The 6,535-nt window shown below is 35.0% G+C and overlaps 1 pseudogene across 1 annotated transcript; it reads left to right on the forward strand.

Moving 5' to 3' along the window:
- Positions 1–5,246: 5,246 nt before the first annotated feature.
- LOC309870308 (olfactory receptor 9K2-like) lies at positions 5,247–6,161 on the forward strand (annotated as a pseudogene). Its single transcript has one exon. The product of its transcript is annotated as an olfactory receptor 9K2-like (transcript).
- The last annotated feature ends 374 nt before the right edge of the window (positions 6,162–6,535 follow it).

A 6,535-nucleotide genomic window follows, 5' to 3' on the forward strand; every position in this document is an offset into this window, starting at 1 on the left:
TTAGGGTTAGGGTGGTTAGGGCTGTGGACATTGGGGAAGGTATGTGTTATGGTGAGTGCTGTGAAGTGTGTAAACCTGGTGATTCACAGACCTGTACCCCTGGGGCTAATAATACATTATATGTTAATAAAAAATTATAAAAAAAGGAAGAAAAAAAATGAAGGTGAAATAATGATAGCTACAAACATGCAGCTGCTGAATACTATCACCGACAGATCCACACTAGAAGAGGTGTTAAAGAAAATCCTTTCAACAGAAGGATAATGATTCCAGAGAGAAATATGGATCTTTATAAAAGGATAAAAGCCCAAAACAAATAGGAATTACATGGGTAAATATGTTATAATTTTCTTATTGTTTAAAAATATTTTAAAATAATTGTTTAAATAAAAAGATTATAATGTATGGCCAAATTTATAACATGTATGAGAGAAATGTATAACTAGGAGGAGAGAAATAAAAGTAGATTTTATAAAATGGGTTTAATATGCACAAATTGGTATAGTATTACTTGAAGATAGAATCTGGTAAGTTTATAATGTATACTGTAAATCTGAAAGCAACCACTAACATAACAAAACAAAAAGTTACAGTTCATAAGTAAATAAAGGGGGCAAATTTAACAATAAAAATACTCAATCCATAATAAAGCAGAAACAAATATGGGACAAAAGTCAGATGGGTTGAGTAGAAAATAAATAGCAAGATGGTTGACTTTCCAAATAGTCGCATGAAAGTAGAACATCTTGTAAGCAAAACCGAATCTCATGACAATTTTACAATAAATTTAGATGACAAAGTATGGCTATCATTCTTTAAATACAAGAAGGTGGGAAAAAACCACCAATAACCTCAAGGAATATTACTTGCCTCGGTGTGGGAAAAAAAACAAATGCAGAAATGGAATTTCTAATAGCTATAAGGAAAAAAAATTCAAAATAGCCAACAGATAATCACTTGGAAGTTTTCCTCATTCTAACAGGGAGTATATGCCAGGGACCTGTGGTAAAGCCTTTCAAAAAGGACTAATGAGACTCCATCTCAGGACACAGCCCTATGTTGACATGATCCCAATTCTTCACCCCTCCCTTTGACATACTCCATGCTTTGCAGTTGTGTGCTTTTCCACTCAGGCCCCATGCCTTGATTCATGCATGTCACTCACCTTTGCCAAAGGGATTACTACACTGAAAAGTGCAGCTGCATTTGTTTTCACTTTTTTCTCTCAACCATTACTGTAAGACATGCCCAATGTTGCCTGCTAGCAGATAGGAAACATACAGCGAAGAGACAAGCTGCCCCAGTCATCCAGCTAAGGCAATCCTCAACCAACCAGCAGTCCAGACTGCGTAGCCAGGATCAACTGAATTGCCTAGCTGATGATTCCAGTCACTTGAGGCTATATGACACTAGAGTTATGTGTTTCCTTTTTATACCATATTTTTGCAATAACTAGATGATAAGTATGCTAAAGAAAATTTTATTTAAACATTTTATCTTGTGCATTACATTCTGTGTTTGATAACCAAAATTCATTATAAGGCATACTAAGAATGGGTATAGTTCTACATATTTATTTCCTTAAAGCTCATTACTTTTTCATTACTTCTTATATTTCATTGAAATGGGTACCTTCTTATATCTGGATCCACAAACTTGCAATCTACCTAGAACCAAGTTTTATTCCACCAGAGGCAACAAGGCCTTCAGATAATTGTCATTTATATTCAAATAGTCACACTTATTAGTAGACTTATGCTTATTTATTTTAATTATGAATACACTAGTAACATTGTAATATATTTTATAGTATAATATGCAAAATAAAAACCACCTAGCAAAGAGTAAGATATGGTAAGAAAATAGGGACAATGAACCGAGACAATATAAGATTATGAGCTGTCATGTAAAAGCATCAGCAGATAAATTCAGTTTTACTGTAGAAGACAGAAATTAAATTATGAATGGAAATTATGTAAAATATATTATCTCAACCTTAAAACAAGGTTTTTTAAAGACCCAGAGATGCTTCAAGGAGAGTAATCGGAGTAAATGTAATTTCTTCTCTTTGTCTCTTCTATATGGTCCTCATGGGATTGAGGTGGAGCCTGCCATTGTTATCATCCCATAATTGACTTATTTTTTTTATAAATATAAAGTTTATTTAGCATAGTGTTTAGAAAAATAAGTTCACATCATTTCAGAAAACAAATAAAACACTTAATTGTCCAGGCATAAACCCCTATTACAGTAAACATATATACTTTAGATCTCTTTGGTTGGGTAATTAAGCACAGAAATGTTCTGGGACATGCTATGTGTGCCATCACCTAACAGTGCAGTAGAGACTCTGTTACCCCACCCTGTGACATACATTCTGAATAGATTTTCTCTTTGTGTAAGGCACAGTAAAACCATATTGAGTATATAACCGGTCTCCTCTAAACATACAGTACATGCAACAAAAGAACAAAAATTGAGAACCCTGAAAGCCAAAAGAGTCACATGCTACATAATTTTGATTAATAAAATGCATTGTTGTAATATTAAATTAACATGAAATGTATCAACTAGATACAAAATAACTCTTAGGCTTGACTTATTTTTATCCTCTCTTGGAAGAACACTTTCTACCCAACCATGCTATAATAATGAGAGATGCTTTCAGTAGAGCTAACTAAGGGCACCATGACTCCTCTGCTGCATTCCCCAGGCCATGAGGGACTCCACTATTCACTGGTGATTTCGTCTTTGCCTTGCTTAAATTCTCATTCGCCATGATCTCCCTCAGTCCAAGACCTGTGAGATACCCCAGTGCAGGAAAGGGATGCTCATGCAGGGCAGCTCTATAGGCTCAGTTGTATTTTCACTTCAGTTTCTATAAAGAAACATTCATCAGGTTGGAAGGGGCCTCACTAGATCACCTACTTTCTCCTCTTGTCTCTACAAAGGTACAAAATTACAGGAGATTATCAGGAAGAAACTAAGGAAATAAGAAATACTCTTAACTGAAGAATGGAATATTACTAATCTAAAACAGAATAAAACTATGTATTTCAAAACAAGACTTTTCCATTTTGTGTGAAATTTTAATTAAAAAAATGTTTAATTTTGACATTGTCTTTTACTTCTGTTACATAGTTTCATAAACATTTTTGGATTTCTAGAATTAAACACAGTAGCTTTTGTATCCTTGCATCTACCATTAGAGAATTGCTCCATAAAAGTAAAGAAAGGAATATTCAGATCAAAGATGAGATATATTTATGCCTATTTCAGTCAAATAATTAGTCATTCTGTGTGCCTTCATGAATAAAACTTATTATTGGCAAAACTTACTTTTTACAAATTACAAAAAGTAATTAGTATGCACTCCTCCCAAAATCATGTTCTTTTACCTGAAGGGCAAATCACAACCTACTGGTTATTTCATAATGAAATGGTAGGAAAAGAAGAATATGAAATGCACTCGTACTTTGGGAAAAACCTCCTTTCTGATACTTGTGTATTCCTGTATTTTGGCTAGTGTACACTAGATGGCCCATGGTATTCAGTGACTTTATGAATGAATGAGTTAATACACATTTGTCTAAAAAAAACTATGATCTCAAAACAATGATTTCCTCTTACTGCATACCTGCTGATACAGTTTCATAAAATATAATTTGGTTAATAACAAGGAGAACCAGAATTAAACAGAGAAAATTTTCTGCTAAAATACTGCTAAATATCCAGGTGTATGATGTGAATTTTGTAGTGTCAACAAGGCCTTCTTTCTCTTTTTCTTGTTCTATGGCCCTTTTAATATCTGATGTCTGGTGCCTGAAATTCCCCTGTTAAATCTTTATTTCTTTAAACCTAGCTTTACAATATTTAAGTGTAAACACCCTTGTAGAAGTTAAGATGGTCACTTAGTGCTTTTTAAAAAAAATATTTAATTAGGACTATTTTAGTGGATTTCCATTTGCCATAGGAGCAGTGGGGTAAAGAAGAGATCTAAGGATCCTACCACTAAACTGCTGCCAGTTTTCTCCTTTTGTGCACTAAGGTGCTAACATTTTTAGAAAAGTTAATATGTGGCAAGGAAGAGGAAGATGGGCTGAGAGCACTAGGAGCTGAGGGATGAGAGCAGAGGATGAAGAAGACTGTCACCTGCCTGAGGGAGGATGAGAGCAGAATATGGTGATTCTACCATATGTGCTAAATCAAAAATAAATACTTCTTAGATCATTTGGTACTTTTGATAAGTCACAAAGCCTGTCCCCAGTGTTGGGTGATTTAAATCATAACTGATTTTAAAATTTGAATAACAAATAACTGTGTCACTGTATTCAAGAAAACAGTTTCCAAAATTATCAGACAAACAATTCAGACTAGTTACCTGTGTGATTCAAAATAATTGTTTAGAAAATTTTAATATGTATATGGTTCTCTGTCTAATTGGAGACATCATAAAATTACTTTCAGAATGACATTTTTCTTTCCCAATCCCAAATTTTAATCAACACATTTTTAAAGTTTCTTTTCTTTTTTTTTTTTTTAACACTTGTACAGACAGTTAAGATCAAATTGGCTTCTTGACAGATTTGTGCAGATATGTAGAATCCATGGATTTCTCCTGGTAGTGTGTCTGAGCTTTCCCATTTCAAGAAGGTTATGATACATTCTATTTTTCAAGGTTTTTATTTTGGATACAAAATTAAATCTCTTGATAACATAAACTCTCACAGACTATTTAAATATTAACCTCTATTCAGGTCTAATGTCTATTCATGGAATTTTAAATCAGGCTTTAATTAGATCCTTCTATTTTAAATTGGAAACATTATAAAAAATAAAATGAATTTGAGGTGATAATTAAAAATGAGAGTGAACACTTATATATCTGTAAAACCTTCAGATATATTTAACACCATGAACATCAAGTGAAGAGCTAAATAGGTATAAAGAAATAATGCTTTATGCATAGATGTCACTTGTGCTATAATGGAAAGAGCACTGGATTTGGAGAGTCACATTAGAAAACTATGAGTCAGGTAACCTACATATTATGTGCTGATGGGCATCACAACATGCCTTAGATTCAGCTTCTAGAAAAGGACACCTAATACAATTGGGTGGCCAATAGGTGCTGATAGCACAAATTTCAATGTCTTCCACAAGAGAAAAAAGATATTTATGATAGCGGGAATTAGATGGAAGTTTCAATTTTTACCTTGTCTTGTACCTCTTAGCAGGTTCTTGGCATGAGCGACAAGGGAGCAGGCAACCACTCAGATGTAATTGACTTCATTCTTGTAGGCTTCAGGGTCCTTCTAGAGCTCCACATTCTCCTTTTTCTCCTTTTCCTGCTGGTCTATGGCATGGTCCTTTTGGGGAACATTAGTATGATGGCAATCATTGTAACTGACTCCCAGCTGAACACACCAATGTATTTCGTTCCAGGCAACCTCTCCTTCATTGATCTCTCCTACTCCACTGTTATTGCCCTGAAAACCATGGTCCTTTGTAGGTTGTTGGTTCAGCTGTTTCTTTATGCATTTTTTTTTTTTTTAAGGTTACAGAGGCTTTTCTCCTGGCAGCCATGGCCTGTGACTGATTTACCGCCATTTGCAATCCTCTTCTTTACAGTGTCCACATGTCAAAACGCCTTTGCACTCAGCTGGTGGCTGGTTCTTATCTCTGTGGTTGGCTAGGTTCCATCCTCCAAGTCAGCATAACATGCTCAGTGTCTTTCTTTGTTCCCAAGTCATTGATCACTTCTACTCTGATTTTTACCAAATCGAGAAGATCTCCTGTTCCAATCTGTCAATAAGATGGTGTTTTTAAATTTGGCTGCCTTCATCATTTTGCCTACAATAGTTGTTATTATAGTGTCTTACATGTACATTGTGACCACAGTCTTGAAGTTTCCCTCCAGTGAAGGGAGAAAGAAAGCTTTCTCCACCTGCAGCTCCCATCTGTGAGTGGTAAATTTGAGCCATGGGACTGTCTTCTTTGTGTATCTCACACTTCCAAGCAATCCTGAACTTCATAAAATGGCTTCAGTATTTTACATATTGGTCATACCCATGTTAAACCCTCTGATATATTCTCTAAGAAACAAGGATGTCAAGCAAGCTTTGAGAAAGTCCTTTGGAAGAAAAAAATCTTTATGCTAATTCTACTTTCCTGTGATTTCCCCATTAATGCGCCCTTTCATTGTTTCAGTCTGATTTGCTTTTAATATGGGGTCAAGCCCGAGTGACTTAAGGATCCTTTAAGTTGACCATCCCACAGGGAATTACTTTCATGGAAGGAGAAGTAGCAATCCATCATTTGCTCTTCCTTAGGAGCAGTGCTTACCAGCAGTGTTAAATCTTCAGCATCAGTAACATTTGTAGCCATTCTATCAACAGAAATACACTCCTCACTCTTTGTAGGTATAACCTTATGCTAGAGGGTAAAAGAGGATGTAATTTTAACTTATTTTCCCTGGGCCTATTGAGATGGTAGGCCAAAAATTAGTTTGGTGGGGTCTTAAGCTCAGAATGTA

This window comes from Mustela nivalis (assembly GCF_964662115.1).
Source record: "Mustela nivalis genome assembly, chromosome: 7".
Classification (NCBI taxonomy): domain Eukaryota; kingdom Metazoa; phylum Chordata; class Mammalia; order Carnivora; family Mustelidae; genus Mustela; species Mustela nivalis.